Genomic DNA, 20,072 nt, shown 5'->3' on the forward strand with positions numbered 1-20,072 from the left:
CGATTGATCCAAGTTTGTGGAGAAACCACCCTGCAAAGAGAAAGTTAGGTACCGGGTTTGTAAATAACAATCTGAGAATCTCAGATTGTAATTTAATTTAATTCCTTATCACAAAATGATAAGAAGTTGTAAAAAAAAAAGCACAAAATGTTTTACCTATCCAAGGGAATCCATGTTATAAAGATGGCAAACCTTTCCACTTTTGCTAACTTGATACATTTCCCTGTAGTAGGTAGCAAGGTCATAGTTGTAGATCAATGTCCTCCACCAATACTATAGATGTTATTTCTTCGTTATTTGTATTAATAACATATCGCCTCTCCGTCCTTGAACTATTCTTGTTATCGACACTTGTGGTATCTCTTCTTTCAAGACATTTGTTCTCACTTCCCGTAGCTCGGGTCATCTTCTCACAATTTTCATTTATCTTTTTCTAAAATGAAACGAGTAAAAAAAATTATAAGATGTGAATTATAATAACACTTGCTTAATTGATTCTTATAAACAATTATACAAACACCTTTATATGACCTAGGCGATTGGACACAAGTTTTAATTTAACGATTCAATATATAATAAAACATCTGAAAGTATTGAATTTCTTCTTTGTAGTACTTCCTTCTATAAAGATTAACAAACTATCAGAAGACCGAGCAAACAAAAAGTCCAAAATACAAATTCTACTATTACAACCACAAGTGATACCTTAAAATTTCATACCACTGTCATTCCAAACAATTCCCAATACAACTCAGAACTGATAATAAGACACGATTGACACATAAACATGATTTAATAAAGATCCCAAACACAAAATAAGATAGAAAGGGAAAAGCAAGGAGGTAAATTAAACAATAATTAACAATAATCGACCAAATTTAATCTTCTCCTAAATTAAATTTAGTGAATTGAAAGAACTTTAGGAAAGATGATTTGGGGAAAAAATACATTCCGTTCAAGGTTTAATCTTTTCTGAGATTTAATCTTCTTGGAGCTTTAGTCTTTACAAAGATTTAATATTCAGTGTTTGAGAGAAATATTTCAGCAAAGATTTAATCTTTTGCCGCAGTGGAGATTGTTTGACAGTCCGTGTTTTTTATATTATTTAATTGATAGCCGGGAAAATAATTTCAGCAAGCCCGCTCACAAGTTTTGAACAAGACCGCCTAACTTTTGGGCCCAAATCTCTGATCTACTGTAACGATTATATAATGTATAGCAATAACATATATTTGTAACTACCTCGAAATTTTGTTGATTCAGTTGCAATGTTTTTAAAATCCCTTGCAATAGACATGAAATCACCTTTCAACCACAACATTTTTTAGATAGTTTTTAGAAATCTGGTTGCGAAAGCAATTCTATGGTATAGTGAACTAAACCTTGTATAACCATTATTCTTTAATACCTGATTCTCCTACAGGCTGGAAGCTATTCCTCATACATACCCTGATATACTCTGGTGATATTTATGAATTGCTTATGCTCCGAAATAAATGTTTTATCAACGTTAATTATGATTCTGTTTTATTGAATTACAATATTTATCATGTTGAATTGTTATAGAATTAGATAGCGTTCTAAATATGGAACATATTCGTGGTCAGACCAGATTGGTGGTCATATTAGGCCAATGTGTACCTTGGATTCAGTATAGAGAACAGAGTTGTGTGCCTTAATCGGGTTAGTGTGTCACTGATCAGCAGCCTAACCTTGGTTTTAAACTTAAAAATGAATATCCAATTCTAATAATTGCTTAACAAGGAACTTGATTCCTATGAATCATTTCAATTGATCATTGTTTACACTCAGTTATTGTTATATATTATAACTTGCTGAGCTAGTTAGCTCACCCTTGTGAATCTATTTACGTTATTCTATAATTAAAATGGAAATTATTGGTAATGAGGACCCCTCAGTCCAGTATACGATCTAAGATTCCAGGTTGAGTTGGATCGAACTAGTTTGAGTTATGCAAGTTTCTAAGAATGATTTCATTTTCAGTTGTAAGTTAAACTAGTTGGGATTTGGTATGACGTAATAAAAGTCAAGGTTGTGGCTGGTTTTCATACTTTAACCTGTTGTGACTGTGCTTGCGTAAATAACGGTAATTGCATATAATATTTCATATACAGGTTTATATAATATATGTGTTGTGAACCCCAAACTTCTTACCTGGGTTTGGAGGGCGACACAACCACCATCTCCGAAGCTAAATCAACTCATAATATTACCTAATATACAACCAGTGCTACCCCTAAAGCTACTAGAAATGCTACCATAAATTGCCACTACTAAGACTAACCAATATAACATCAATGCTACCACCTGTAATACCATAATTAAACTGGCCATAAATGGAACTGCTTAAGCTAGCACGAACATTAACACTAACACTAATAATACAACCACTAAGCTACCAATAGGACCACTAAGCTACCACCAATGCCATTACTAAGACTAACCAATATTACATCAATGCTACCACCTGTAATACCATAATTAACTGGCCATAAATGGAACTGCTTAAGGTAGCACGAAGTTCAAAACCAACACCAATAATACCACTACCAATTCTCCTGCAAAGATTACCCCTTTCAATGCTATCATTGCACTAATAAGAGCACCAGGACCAATGGCACCATCAATGCCAGCAAATCCACTACTAATATTATCGTTTCTGGTACCACCAATGTATCCACTAAAGATGCTAGTCATGCTGCCACCAATCCCACTATTAAAACTACCCAATATACCACTAATGCTACTATCACTTATGGCCATTATTAAAATTACCACCAATGATACTCCTTAAGTTAACACGAACTTCACCACCAACAATCCCACCACCAATTCCACTCCTAAGATTATGACTACTAGTGCCACCAATTGGACTAGTAAAATTACCATTACCAGTGACACCGCCAACAATATTACTACTGGAATCAAGAAAAACCACAACTCTATACTTTTCAAATAGTTACGAATCTATAGAAGTTACTAAGCAACATGTTCTAGTGAGGCTGAAAATGGTGACCCTACAAATTCATGTATTGAAAATATAAGTTCTTCCAACACTAAAAAATTTCCCAAACAAAGGCTATATCTCTATGAAGTAAGAAATCTCATTTTTAACCATGTGTGTTGTGAAATGAAGTTAAAAAGTGATGGGGCTTCGTGAGATGGGAAACTCCTAATATAAGTAAACTTGGTGTTTAATTAGGTCAACAAAGAGTAATTTAGAGTTGTTTGTTTATATACATTAGAAAAAAAATACACCCCACATAGATCCACTTGTACTATCTACATTTATATTAATAATATATATTGGCATGGTAAAAGTTAAAGAATAATAAAGAAACCTGACACCGTACATTGATGAAGAGAAAGGGAAGGCACTTGGAGCATTTTCTTCATTATTTTTAATAGCATTTTCCTCTAAAAATGTCTCTAAAGTAAGGTTATACATAAACATAAAATAAATTTAATAGTATAATTCAACAAATATGAACATAAAATAAAAATATGTGTGGGCTTCTTTTTTATAAATTTTCATTTTTTTCATATATCATGTATTTGATTATTTATGAGGAACAAAAAAAAATGACTACAAATGTAATTGTTTTTTTTTCTAACCTTGACATATAATCTTGAAAGGATAATTCTTGACATAAAGGTCATGTAAAAACAAATACAAGTGACATTCCATGTAAATCTACATACATATATACAAGGAAAATGGGATACTTATTTTAGTGTTTGATTTCTACCAAAAGTTTGTGCAAATAACACATATGAAAAGAAAATGAAGAATCAGGGAAATATAAATTATTACCTTAACTTTGTTAAACAATATGACTAATATGACTAAACTGTTCATCTTTTTCACTGCAGTTTTTCAGCCCCCAGGCCTCCACAACAAACGTGTGATATGAACATATAGTCACACAATATCCAAAAATGTAAAATAGAGATGAGCATAGAGATTTAGTGTTTTGACTGAGTTTTTCAAATGCATAACTACATCTATTATTAAATTCTAGTGATAAAATAAATATATATTAAATTAAAATTATTCACATATAAATTAAAACAATTTTTAACCTTACTTAAATATTTAGATAACTAGAAATATTTATTTTAATATAAAAAATACGCGTCTTTAGATTTAATAACAAATCTATATAATAAAATATTATTTTCCTTATATAACCAAATAATTAAAAATGCAAAAAATGTATATATATATATAATTAAAAAAATCATGTTATTACATTCTACCCTCCTTAAAAAAAATTAGGTCCCCAATTTAAACATACCAAAAACATTTAATGATACAAAAATATTTCTCCATGGAGAAAGTCAGAAAATATTTAACCAAAAAAAAATAAAAGTAGTTTTTTTTGGAAACAGAAATAACTAAACTCATAACTAGTTAAGCCTAAAAGGGTAGTCTACAGAAGCTAACCTAGCCTCTGAATACCAACTGTAATACCCCAACTTTTCACAAAATAGTTATACTTAAATATTTAGCTAAGACTCGAAATTAAATCCATAATAAGAATAACTTTCTAGTTTTTCATAAATTTCTAAAATCGCAGATAGAAATAAAATCATCTAAGTTGAAAATAAAGCAAATCTTGGGAGACGGAGCTCCAATACAAACATAATCACTAAAATATTGTTCCAAAGCATCCACCTTTAAGATGTTGCAAAAGCTAAGCACTGAAAATTTGTGACTATGTGCCAAGAGCCCAGCAAGAAAACAGTTCTACACTAGTGGATCAAGTATCATAATTTTATAAAATAAAAATCATTTTCCAAAATCCATATGACATAAGATATAAAATTCCACACCTCGGTAAGGCCACAAATACCTGGTGACACACTATCAAAAGTTCATAATTTCTGTGAATAATGGGCCCTTAATGAGAGAGTGTGCTCTCCCGAAGCCATTCCCTAGTAAGCCCCTTAATGAGAGAGTGTGCTCTCCGTAAGCCATCATAAGTAGCACTCCCTAGTAAGTATCAAAAACGCTAGTTCCCGAACTATACCCAATTACTAACTGGTTCATAAGTTAGAGCTCACTGGGAATTCTTATTTGTAAAACAGGGTACTTAATCCATAAATTTTAAAACAAAAGAAGTGCAAAAATATTAAAAAGATTTTAAATTAAATAAAGTGTGAAGAGTTAACTTACGTTAATAACAATATCTGCCAAATTATGTTGCCAAAATGAACCTACACATACACACATACAGTTAATATAATAATCAGAATGTTAACATGTACATCCCACTAAGCTAACCACACTTTAACTTTATAAAACTTAACCCATAATAACAATTAAATGTCATTACAAGTACAAAATAAATTCATATTGACATATAAATACGACCATTCTCATATAATAGTTCAAAATAGTGTACCGACAAATAAAAAAAACTTAACACTTAAATACATTATATATAATAATAATAAATCAATTATATGTAAACTATTTAAATTCAGATAAAATAGATGTACATTTAATATTTACTATCTATATAATCCTTAAAATAAAGTAACAAAGATAAATAAAATAGGTAACATATGCTTATGATTATGAAAGTGGACAAAATATAAATATTGGTGTATAAAATTTTCATAACCTTACCTGTGAAAATATCATTATACAAAATAAGTATAATCAATTTAATAAATGAGCATATATTTAATTGGTGCACTAATCTAAAGGCATATCTAAATCAAACATATATTTAACATATAACATATGAATTATTATGCATGCACAAAAACACATAATTATAAACATAAATTCATGCATTAAATATTTACAAAAAAAAATGGTTATTATTAAGTAAAACATTTAATAATCAACATCAAAGTAAATGATTAAATTAAGTAAACTATAATGTTATACAAATAACCATGGAACTAAATAATAAAAAAAACTAATAACAAGTGAATTAGAATAGTGATACATAAGTTCACAAAAATGTAATTTAATTATATATATATATAGAAGTATGCAATAAACATGTGAAATACATAATACAAATATAGGAAATACAACATACCTAAAAAGAGAAGATTTATACAGACATAAAATGATATGCTAATAGCCTATTTATACACAAGTTGGTTGACTGAGTTTTCAAATACACATAACACGTACTAATAAATATACACAACATAACTACACCTATTATTAATTCTAGTGATAAAATAAATATATATTAAATTAAAATTATGCACATATAAATTAAAACAATTTTTTAACCTTACTTAAATATTTTAGATAACTAGAAATGTTTATTTTTAATATAAAAATATGCGTCTTTAGATGTAATAACAAATCTATATAATAAAATATTATTTTTCTTATATAACCAAATAATTAAAAATGCGAAAATTGTATATATATATATAATTACAAAAATCATGGTTATTACAAAATTGATCATGGTAATGATGAAGATATCCTACAAATTGATGCTCTTTTACTTAAAAAGTTTAGAAATATGGGCTATATAGAAAGTTTAGAAATATGGGCTATATAGACTTCAAAAAAAATGTTTTAGAAAAAAAGGCTCTACTTCCTCCAACTTTATTTTGATAAGAGGAATTAAAGAAAGAATTATGGCAAGGAGTCAAGGTATGGGAAAATTACAAGTCAAAGATCAAGTGCTATAATTGTGATGAAGTCAGACACTTTGCTGCTCATTCAGAAAGCCAAACGCTAAGAAGAAGCAAGCCTTGATCAGCAAGAAGAAGAATTGAAGCAAGTTTTGACCAGAAGAACAATTGGGATGATACATTACAAGAGTACAACTATGCTCACAAAAAATTGCATAATGTTCTATTATAAAGGGCTTTTCTAAATTTTAGGTAAAAGTTACAAAATAAACTAATGGAGATTAAATAATTTAAACATGTATATTTATTTTATGGAATGATATTATCTTGTTAAACTAACACTGTTGAACAATCAACTTTTGGAAATTTATATGAATTATTCATAGTAAAGTCAATATTTATTTAAATTAAAATGATATCATAGTATAAATTTTTGTTTATGATTTTCTTGCTAATAAAATATGTTAAACACATTATTGAGACGTCATTTTAAGGATAAACTAAAGAACATGAACTCATAAATTGTTATGATAAAAACAAACACATTATTCTCAAATCTACTTACTCAAATTTACAAGGAAAATACAATATTGTAAAAAATAAAACTTAAATAATCATCATAAACATATTATGTCAAGATAAAATATGTAAATATGGTTAATCTTGAATTATAAAGTACTTATATAAAATATGTAAATATCAAGATTAATTGAATACTGATATGTCTTTTCTAAAAAAATACACAACATTAATAAATGAATAAGAAAATAATTTATATAGTGAATATGAAAAAAAATTATTTATCTTTATCGCCTTCCAACAACACCTATTATTTTACAAAAAATATAAATTTAAACAATTCGATAAAAATAATGAACAATTATCCGGTATCCAATTTAAAGTCCAATTATATAACAGCTAAATTGACTAATTATTATTGAATGAATATATGTAAATAAGGTACTTAATATTGATAAATGATATATAAAAATACATTATATTTAGTGTCAAATATAAACCATAAAAAATTGAAAAACTCGTCTGATTCGATCTTAAGAAAGTCATATTTAAAAACGCCCTGAAGCTGCTTGAACATCTATTTTATTATAAAACTTTGCTTCTCTCCTAAAGAGAAAAAACTTGGATTTACACAAATTTGGAATTTTAAAAATATCGAAAAAAAAATTTGATAGTTTTATTTTCATCCAATTTTGTACACTAAAATATTTTGGGATAAATTCTAAATGGGAAACAATTCTACACATCTTTAATATATTAAAAGAAAATTTAATAAATGTACATTATTTTTTGAAGAAATGAAAAGTAATAAAATTAAGTTTTTTACATATATCTAATTCGGAAGTGCTGTAATTTGCGCCATTCTTGGCCCTCAAAATTTTGTATAAAAATCCAAATTCAATAGTTTTTTAGAAAAATTGATTTGATCCAAATTCTAAATATGTAAATTAATAAATCCACCCTTAACACTATTTAATTTATCTTTATTAAAATTATTAAATATTTATCTTTTAAGTTTAAATGAACATTTATCTTTTTTAGTTAAAATAAATTAGTCAATTAAATTATAATTATTATGTTCCCACTATGGCTTATTGGCTTTCTATTCTAACCAAAATTTTATTTTTGTTTGCTAATAGATCCTATAATATTTCTCACTTTGTAAGTCAAGAGTTATTATTGGTATTTAAGCAAGCAAAATAACTTTTAATTGGATTTATCTTCTTGTACCTAGATATCCATCAAGAAACTAACAATTCATGTTTTCAATAGAATTGGTGGGACCAAAATTGAAGACTTGTTCCACTAAAACCAAGTCCTAACAACACTTTAAATACTCATTTAAATTTGATAAAATTTACATAAAAATAAGTCAACAAAGAAACATGCAAATCAATACAAGAAGCAGTGTTTAAGATATAGCAAGTCTACTATAGACCACCCACATGAAGCATGTTTTTTACATAGTATTTAGCATAAAATGATTTAGAAATAGTAATAGTTGCTGCAATCACTAATGGGAATTCAGAGGATTGAATTATTGGCATGTTGTTCTCCAAGTATGCAGAGCACAACCCCACTTCCAAGTTGTACCAAGTAACCAACATCCTTAAGAATCATCTCCATACTAGTAAGACAACCTATCACTTGCAACTACAAAAAACACCGGTAAGTTTATAGTAGAATATTATAAATATTTCATTGTTTTTCGAAATGGTTAGTAAGAGGTAAATAGTGAGAAAATATTTATAACTTGTCTAGTTTATGAGTGATTGTGTAGTCTTAGCAAAAGGAAGTAGGGTACAAAGGTTATGGCTCATATTATGGATTTGACATAGTTTTGTTAAAGCTTCTCAAAGAGAATTAAGGAACTAACATATTTTACTATTAATCTTGTCTCTGGTCAATATGTAGATTCAACAAAATCTATAACATTGAATATATGAAATGACAATATACCTCATTTAGATTTCTCACATGATCTATCCTCGAATCCTTTCATGCTACTTTATTAAGTCCAAGCCATAAGATCCAGTTGTATCATTCTATGCCCTTCTAATAACTTCTCAACTATCAATGTAAGCAGGTACCATAACCGCAGTAACAATATGACTAATATGACTAAACCGTTCATCTTTCTCAGTGCAGTTTTTCAGCCCCAGGCCTCCACAACAAACCTGTGATATGAACATATAGTCACACAATATCCAAAAATGTAAAATAGAGATGAGCACAGAATAATCCGATTCTTAAAATTCTGTAAGCAATTAGATGATGAAATAAAAATCGACTACAATTAAAATCATTGTACTTGTAATTCTTAAATCATCTATAAACTGAACTGGTTTGTAATATTTACATTGTATCTACAAATAATTGTTTTAACATGTTTCCACTTTCTATGCATCTCACAAAGAATACATAATCAAACAAAAAATATTTTCAGTGTTTTGCTTAAGCTGCATACAAGAATAAAGCATTTAACTTGTTGTTGTTGCAAGGGGAGTGTGCCTTACTATTACGTTACCAAGTCTTTCCTCGAATATTAGATCAAGTGATGCTTGAGACCAAATAAAAGTTGAATGGAACGAGTACAAAATCTCGTGTTCAATTTGTTTCACCTATTTGGCTCTCATTACATAAGCAACTCATGACTTCTTGTTTATATATAAAAATAATATATAAGACTCTGTGTTAGGAGGGTTAGGAGGGTCAGATATATTTCAACATATAAAGTGAATTCAATAATTATTATAGTTTACTAGAATCAAGAATATATGATCACATTTTGTATAATACAACTTATGTATTATAGCCACTATCAGATATTGTGGCTTATGAATTTTTGCACATAAAATTATATAATAACGCTATATTAAATCGTAGAAATATATAAAAACACTTTCCATGATAATCAAAAATTAATAACTTTCGGTTCTTTGAGAACAACTTTGTCATCAATATCACCAACACCAAAAAATGCTTGATGTACCAATGAATCATCATTCTTTGGAGCAGAATATCAAAATATCCACAATTTATTTAAGTTCCTCCTTAAGAGAATGGTAATGTGTGATATGATAGCTGAGTAATGGTATTTGATTTCTTAAACCTTAAATCTAATAAATATGGTTAACAATATGGAAATTAAAATTAATTTAAATTTAAAATAAATAAGAAAATAGTAGAGATGATAGAAACATTACAATTTTTCTCATATTTTAGTGGATTATAGAGTGTTGTATACATGTATGTCTCAATAGATGGAGACTCTAATTTTTTATAATGTAGTACTTTGCAATGAAGAAATTTGATCAAAATTAAAGAGTGGTTATTAATTAGAGAGACACATTGTGTTCAATTTAGTTTTACTTACACATATTTCTCAACAAATCAATTCTATGTTAAAATCCTTTTTATCCATATAATTAACAAATTAAGTGCTACTGGCGGATACTTGAATCTGGAACATGGTGAAAAGGAGAAAAAAAAGTGTACCAAAGTTGTTTAAGTTGTAAAAGAGAACTTTAATCGTTGTATCAATAAATCTCCATTTCAACCTATCTAATGCCATAAAATATCAATTCTTAACCCAGCCACGCCCTTTTTTCCCTTGTGACTTCAAATGCAATCACTATATTATGAACTAATAGCCTCCCTTCATTAAAAGCACTCTGTTTGTTAGACACTGTCTAGATTAAACATAGTTTGAACTTATTCACCACCACCTTCGACAGTATGCGCATCAGAACATTATAAAGATAGATAGGTCGAAGATCTTCCATATGTTTCAGTTGTTTAACCTTAGGAATAAGACATACAAGCCTACGATTTAGTTCCCTTGGCCCATGTGGTGTATCAAAGAAAATCTGACAAAATAGAACAACATATCTTTTAAAAATATTTCAATACGTTTGAAAAATGCTGGGTTCGACCCATGTGGATCTAGTGACTTGTATTGATGCATGAAAAAGACTACATTCTTAACTTCCTCCTCCCTAATAGGTAACATGACCTAGTGATTGTGAAATAATAATTAAAAAAAGTTTGCAAAAAGGGTAAAATTTGACACGACCTTAATCTAATAACCATATATCAAATAAAACGGTAAAATTTAACATAAATTTAAACAACTTACCTGAGCAAAAACAAACAATGTAAAGCCATAGGGAAAAACATATGTGTGTGTACTATCCAACTAAATCATAGTGGAAGACATGTAGATGTGGAGTCCATAACAAGGAATATCATATATGCATGTCCTATAATTACAATATACATGTTTGTCTTGTCGTGGTTTCGGTATTTTTGTTTATAACTATGAGAAAAAGCAAAAGCGACCAAATCGAGATGTTCCTCCAAGACTCTGATGTTTTACCTTGAGGAGAAGATGTTTTTTTTTATGAGTCTATTTGATCCAAGTTTGTGGAGAAACCACCCTGCAAAGAGAAAGTCAGGTACCGGGTTTTGTAAATAACAATCTGAGAATCTCAGATTGTATTTAATTTAATTCCTTATCACCAAATGATAAGGAGTTGTAAAAAAAAAGCACAAAATGTTTTACCTATCCAAGGGAATCCATGTTATAAAAGATGGCAACCTTTCCACTTTTGCTAACTTGATACATTTCCCTGTAGTAGGTAGCAAGGTCATAGTTGTGGATCAATGTCCTCCACCAATACTATAGTTGTTATTTTCTTCGTTATTTGTATTAATAACATATCGCCTCTCCGTCCTTGAACTATTCTTATTATCGACACTTGTGGTATCTCTTCTTTCAAGACATTTGTTCTCATTTCCCGTAGCTCGGGTCATCTTCTCACAATTTTCTTTTATCTTTTTCTAAAATGAAACGAGTAAAAAAAATTATAAGATGTGAATTATAATAACACTTGCTTAATTGATTCTTAATAAACAATTATACAAACACCTTTATATGACCTAGGCGATTGGACACAAGTTTTTTATTTAACGATTCAATATATAATAAAACATCTGAAAGTATTGAATTTCTTCTTTGTAGTACTTCATTCTATAAGATTAACAAACTATCAGAAGACCGAGCAAACAAAAAGTCCAAAATACAAATTCTACTATTACAACCACAAGTGATACCTTAAAATTTCATACCACTGTCATTCCAAACAATTCCCAATACAACTCAGAACTGATAATAAGACACGATTGACACATAAACATGATTTAATAAAGATCCCAAACACAAAATAACATAGAAAGAGAAAAGCAAGGAGGTAAATTAAATAATAATTAACAATAATCGACCAAATTTAATCTTCTCCTAAATTAAATTTAGTGAATTTAAAGAACTTTAGGAAAGATGATTGGGGAAAAAATACATTCCGTTCAAGGTTTAATCTTTTCGGAGATTTAATCTTCTTGGAGCTTTAGTCTTTACAAAGATTAATATTCAGTGTTTGAGAGAAATATTTCAGCAAAGATTTAATCTTTCGCCGCAGTGGAGATTGTTTGACAGTCCGTGTTTTTTTATATTATTTAATTGACAGCCGGGAAAACAATTTCAGCAAGCCCGCTCACAAGTTTTGAACAAGACCGCCTAACTTTTGGGCCCAAATCTCTGATCTACTGTAACGATTATATAATGTATTCCAATAACATATATTTGTAACTACCTCAAAATTTTGTTGATTCAGTTGCAATGTTTTTAAATCCCTTGCAATAGACATGAAATCACCTTTCAACCACAACATTTTTTAGATAGTTTTTAGAAATCTGGTTGCGAAAGCAATTCTATGGTATAGTGAACTAAACCTTGTATAACCATTATTCTTTAATACCTGATTCTCCTACAGGCTGGAAGCTATTCCTCATACATACCCTTATATACTCTGGGGATATTTATGAATTGCTTTATGCTCTGAAATAAATGTTTTATCAACGTTAATTATGATTCTGTTTTATTGAATTATAATATTTATCATGTTGAATTGTTATAGAATTAGATAGCGTTCTAAATATGGAACATATTCGTGGTCAAACCAGATTGGTGGTCATATTAGGCCAATATGTGCCTTGGATCCAGTATAGAGAACAGAGCTGTGTGCCTTAATCGGGTTAGTGTGTCACTGATCAGCAGCCTAACCTTGGTTTTAAACTTAAAAATGAATATCCAATTCTAATAATTGCTTAACAAGGAACTTGATTCCTATGAATCATTTCAATTGATCATTGTTTACACTCAGTTATTGTTATATATTATAACTTGCTGAGCTAGTTAGCTCACCCTTGTGAATCTATTTACATTATTCTATAGTTAAAATGGAAATTATTGGTAATGAGGACCCCCCAGTCCAGTATACGATCTAAGATTCCAGGTTGAGTTGGATCGAGCTAGTTTGAGTTATCCAAGTTTCTAAGAATGATTTCATTTTCAGTTGTAAGTTAAACTAGTTGGGATTTGGTATGATGTAATAAAAGTCAAGGTTGTGGCTGGTTTTCATACTTTAACCTGTTGTGACTGTGCTTGCGTAAATAACAGTAATTGCATATAATATTTCATATACAGGTTTATATAATATAGTGTTGTGAACCCCAAACTTCTTACCTGGGTTTGGAGGGCGTCACAACCACCATCTCCGAAGCTAAATCAACTCATAATATTACATAATATACAACCAGTGCTACCCCTAAAGCTACTAGAAATGCTACCATAAATTTCCACTACTAAGACTAACCAATATAACATCAATGCTACCACCTGTAATAACATAATTAAACTGGCCATAAATGGAACTGCTTAAGCTAGCACGAACTTTAACACTAACACTAATAATACAACCACTAAGCTACCAATAGGACCACTAAGCTACCACCAATGCCATTACTAAGACTAACCAATATTACATCAATGCTACCACCTGTAATACCATAATTAAACTGGCCATAAATGGAACTGCTTAAGGTAGCACGAAGTTCAAAACCAACACCAATAATACCACTACCAATTCTCCTGCAAAGAATACCCCTTTCAATGCTACCAATTGCACTAATAAGAGCACCAGGACCAATGGCACCATCAATGCCAGCAAATCCACTACTAATATTATCGTTTCTGGTACCACCAATGTATCCACTAAAGATGCTAGTCATGCTGCCACCAATCCCACTATTAAAACTACCCAATATACCGCCATTGCTACTATCACTTATTCCATTATTAAAATTACCACCAATGATACTCCTTAAGTTAACACGAACTTCACCACCAACAATCCACCACCATTCCACTCCTAAGATTACAACTACTAGTGCCACCAATTGGACTAGTAAAATTACCATCACCAGTGACACCGCCAACAATATTACTACTCGAATCAAGAAAAACCACAACTCTATACTTTTCAAATAGTTACGGATCTATAGAAGTTACTAAGCAACATGTTCTAGTGAGGCTGAAAATGATGACCCTACCAATTCATGTATTGAAAATATAAGTTCTTCCAACACTAAAAAATTTCCCAAACAAAGGCTACATCTCTATCAAGTAAGAAATCTCATTTTCAACCATGTGTGTTGTGAAATGAACTTAAAAAGTGATGGGGCTTCGTGAGATGGGAAACTCCTAATATAAGTAAACTTCGGGTTTAATTAGGTCAACAAAGAGTAATTTAGAGTTGTTTGTCTTATATACATTAGAAAAAAATACACCCCACATAGATCCACTTGTACTATCTACATTTATATTAATAATATATATTGGCATGGTAAAAGTTAAAGAATAATAAAGAAACCTGACACCGTACATTGATGAAGAGAAAGGGAAGGCACTTGGAGCATTTTCTTCATTGTTTTTGGAACTTGTTGCAAGTAGCAATAAAAATATAATTCGTGTGAAAATGTCTCTTAAGTAAGGTTATACATAAACATAAAATAAATTTAATAGTACAATTCAACAAATATGAACATAAAATAAAAATAATGTGTGGGCTTCTTTTTTATAAATTTTCATTTTTTTCATATATAATGTATTTGATTATTTATGAGGAACAAAAAAAAATGACTACAAATGTAATTGTTTTTTTTCTAACCTTGACATATAATCTTGAAAGGATAATTCTTGACATAAAGGTCATGTAAAAACAAATACAAGTGACATTCCATGTAAATCTACATACATATATACAAGGAAAATGGGATACTTATTTTAGTGTTTGATTTCTACCAAAAGTTTGTGCAAATAACACATATGAAAAGAAAATGAAGAATCAGGGAAATATAAATTATTACCTTAACTTTGTTAAACAACATCAATTGATGATAACCTGTAAACCTTATCCACTTAGTCCTCCACGAATTCATTTGATTAGTCCCTCCACCAATTCATTTGGAAATGTGTTTAACTTTAGAGAACCAAAACACTTTTTCATAGAAAATACAAATAACTCCAAAACACTATTTCATAGCCATGTACAAATTCATTTTGTCTGTAAGGCGGCGGGCTTGTGCTCATATTAGGGTTTTACCTACCTTTTTAATCTTATATTTTGCAGGCCCAATTGTATATCATGGATTTCAATGGGCCCAATTTATTTTAAATTATTTTTTTATCTTAGTATCAATTTCCTATTACAAATTCAAATTTTTTCTTTTTGTAAAAATATAATTTAACAAAGTCTGCTCCATGTATTATACAAACTAATTGGGTGTTGATTTACAAACATAAGTAAACAAGCATTCCTTTAATTTATTTTGTATGGTAAATAAAAGGAGATTCTATAAATTAAGTGGTAAGAATTGTAGAAAAAACTTAACTAGAAATAATATTTTCTCAAAAATTTTTAAATTTTATTTAGTGAAATTATATATAAATTCCCTACTGACCTCAACTAATAAACCATAAAAAATTTGAAAAACCGATCTTAAGAAAGCCATATTTAAAAAGGCCTGAAGCTTCCTGAACATATATTTTATTATAAAACTTTGCTTCTCTCCTAAAGAGAAAAAACTTGGATTTACTCAAATTTGGAATTTTGAAAATATCGAAATAATTTTTTGATAGTTTTATTTTTCATCCAATTTTTTACACTAAAATATTTTGGGATAAAATTCTAAATCGGAAAAAATTCTACACATCTTTAATATATTTAAAGAAAATTTAACAAATGTACATTATTTTTCGAAGAAATGAAAAGTAATAAAATTAAGTTTTTTACATATATCTAATTCGGATGGGTTGTAATTTGCGCCATTCTTGGGCCTCAAAATTTTGTATAAAATCCAAATTCATTAGTTTTTTAGAAAAATTGATTTGATCAAAATTCTAAATATGTAAATTTATTAAGCCACCCTTAACACTATTTAATATATCTTTATTCAAATTATTAAATATTTATCTTTTAAGTTGAAATGAACATTTATCTTTTTTAGTTGAAATAAATTAGTCAATTAAATTATAATTATTATGTTCCCACTGTGGCTTATAGGCTTTCTATTCTACCAAAATTTTATTTTTTTTTGCTAATACAACGTATAATATTTCTCACTTTGTAAGTCAAGAGTTATTATTACTATTTAAGCAAGCAAAATAACTTCTAATTGGATTTATATTCTTGAACCTAAATACATCAAGAAACTAACAATTCATATTTTCAATAGAATTACTCAGACCAAAATTCAAGACTTGTTCCACTAAAAACAAGTCCTAACAACACTTTAAATACTCATTTAAATTTGATAAAATTTATATAAAAATAAGTCAACAAAAAAAGATGCAAATCAATGCAAGAAGCAGTGATTAAGATATAGTAAGTCTACTATAGACCACGGCAGATGAAGCATATTTTTACATAGTATTTAGCATAAAATGATTTAGAAATAATAGTTGGTGCCATCACTATTCGGGAATTCAATTGTCATGTTGTTCTCCAAGTATGCAGAAGGAGCAGTAACCCCACTTCCAAGTTGTACCAAGTAACCAACATCCTTAAGAATCATCTCCATACCAGTAAGACAACCTATCACTTGCAACTACAAAAAACACCCCTAAGTTTATAGTAGAATATTTATAAATATTTCATTGTTTTTCGAAATGGTTAGTAAGAGGTAAATAGAGAGAAAATATTTATAACTTCTCTAGTTTATGAGTGATTGTGTGGTCTTAGCAAAAGGAAGTAGGATACAAGGTTATGGCTCATATTATGAATTTGACATAGTTTTGTTAAAGCTTCTCAAAGAGAATTGAGGAACTAATATATTTTACTATTAATCTTGTCTCCGGTCAATATGTAGATGCAACAAAATCTATAACATTGAATATAAGAAATGACAATATACCTCATTTAGATTTCTCACATGATCTATCCTTGAATCCTTTCATGCTACTTTATTAAGTCCAAGCCATAAGATCCAGTTGTATCATTCTATGCCCTTCTAATAACTTCTCAACTATAAATGTAAGCAGGTACCATAACCGCAGTAACAATATGACTAATATGACTAAACTGTTCATCTTTCTCACTACAGTTTTTCAGCCCCCAGGCCTCCACAACAAACGTGTGATATGAACATATAGTCATACAATATCCAAAAATGTAAAACAGAGATGAGCACAGAATAATCGGATTCTTAAAATTCTGTAAGCAATTAGATGAAGAAATAAAAATGGACTATAATTAAAATCATTGCACTTGTAATGCTTAAATCATCTATAAATTGAACTGGTTTGTAATATTTACATTGTATCTACAAATAATGGTTTCAACATGTTTCTACTTTCTATGCATCTCACAAAGAATACATAATCAAACAAAAAATATTTCCAGTGTTTTGCTTAAGCAGCATATAAGAATAAAGCATTGAACTTGTTGTTGTTGCAAGGGGAGTGTGCCTTGCTATCAGGTTATCAAGTCTTTCCTCAAATATTAGATCAAGTGATGCCTGAGACGAGATAAAAGTTGAATGGAACGAGTACAAAATCTCGTGTTCAATTTGTTTCACATTTTTGGCTCTCATTACATAAGCAACCATGACTTCTTGTTTATATATAAAAATAATCTGTGTTAGGAGGGTTAGCAGGGTCAGATATATTTCAACATATAAAATGAAATCAATAATTATTTTAGTTTGTTAGAATCAAGAATATATGATCAAATTTTGTGTAATACAACTTATGTATTATAGCCACTATGAGATATTGTCGCGTCTGAACTTTTGCACATAAAATTATATAATAACGCTATGTCATCTCGTAGAAATATATAAAAACACTTTCCAAGATAATCAAAAATTAATAACTTTCCGTTTGTCATCAATATCACAAACACCAAGAAAATGCTTGATATGATAAGGTTTTCTCCAAAAACTTTATCAAAATATCCCCAATTTATTTAAGTTCCTCTATAAGAGAATGGTAATGTGTGATATTATAGCTGAGTAATGGTATTTGATTTCTTAAACCTTAAATCTAATAAACATGGTTAACAATATGGAAATTAAAATTAATCTAAATTTAAAATAAATAAGAAAATAGTAGAGATGATAGATACATTACAATTTTCCTGGTATTCTGGTGGATTATAGAGGATTATAGAATTTTGTATACATGTATGTCTCAATACATGGAGGCTCTAATTTTTTATAATGTAGTACTTTGCAGTGGAGAAATTTGATCAAAATTAAAGAGTGGTTATTAATTAGAGAGACACATTGTGTTCAATTTAGTTTTACTTAAACATATTTCTCAACAAATCAATTCTATGTTAAAATCCTTTTTATCCATATAATTAACAAATTGAGTTCTTGTGTCGGATACTTGAATCTCGTACATGGTAAAAAGGAGAAAATAAAGTGTACCAAAGTTTTTTAAGTTGTAAAAGAGAAGTTTAATCGTTATATCAATAAATCTCCATTCCAACCTATCTTATGCCTTAAAATATCAATTCTTAACCCAGCAACACCCTTTTTTCCCTTGTGACTTCAAATGCAATCATTGTATTATGAGCTTATAGCCTCCTTTCATTAAAAGCGCTCTATTTGTTAGACAGTGTCTAGATTAAACATAGTTTGAACTTATTCACCACCACCTTCGACAGTATGCGCATCAGAACATTATAAAAATAGATAGGTCGAAGATCTTCCATATGTTTCAGTTGTTTAACCTTAGGAATAAGACATACAAGCCTACGATTTAGTTCCCTTGGCCCATGTCGTGTATCAAAGAAAATCTGACAAAATAGAACAACATATCTTTTAAAAATATTTCAATACGTTTGAAAAATGCCGGGTTCGACCCATGTGGATCTAGTGACTTGTATTGATGCATGAACAAGACTACATTCTTAACTTCCTCCTCCCTAATACGTACTATGATCTTATATATATATATAGAAGTATGCAATAAACATGTAAAATACATAAGTAAAAATATAGGAAATAGAATGTACCTGAAAAGAAGATGTTATATAGAGACAAAATGATATGCTAATAGCGTATTTATACACAAGTTGGTTCAACCAATACTAAGATTCAATGGGTTAGTGGGTACCTGATCACAAATTTAAACAAACATTATCTCTTTGTTAAGATTTAGTGTTTGACTGAGTTTTTCAAATAAATATACACAACATAACTACACCTATTATTAAATTCTAGTGATAAAATAAATATATATTAAATTAAAATTATGCACATATAAATTAAAACAATTTTTTTAACCTTACTTAAATATTTTAGATAACTAGAAATGTTTATTTTTAATATAAAAATACGCGTCTTTAGATTTAATAACAAATCTATATAATAAAATATTATTTTTCTTATATAACCAAATAATTAAAAATGCGAAAAATGTATATATATATATAATTAAAAAAATCATGGTTATTACATTCTACCCTCCTAAAAAAAATTAGGTCCCCAAATTTAAACATACCAAAAAC

This window comes from Apium graveolens, chromosome 6 (assembly GCF_009905375.1).
Source record: "Apium graveolens cultivar Ventura chromosome 6, ASM990537v1, whole genome shotgun sequence".
In the NCBI taxonomy this organism is placed as follows: Eukaryota; Viridiplantae; Streptophyta; class Magnoliopsida; order Apiales; family Apiaceae; genus Apium; species Apium graveolens.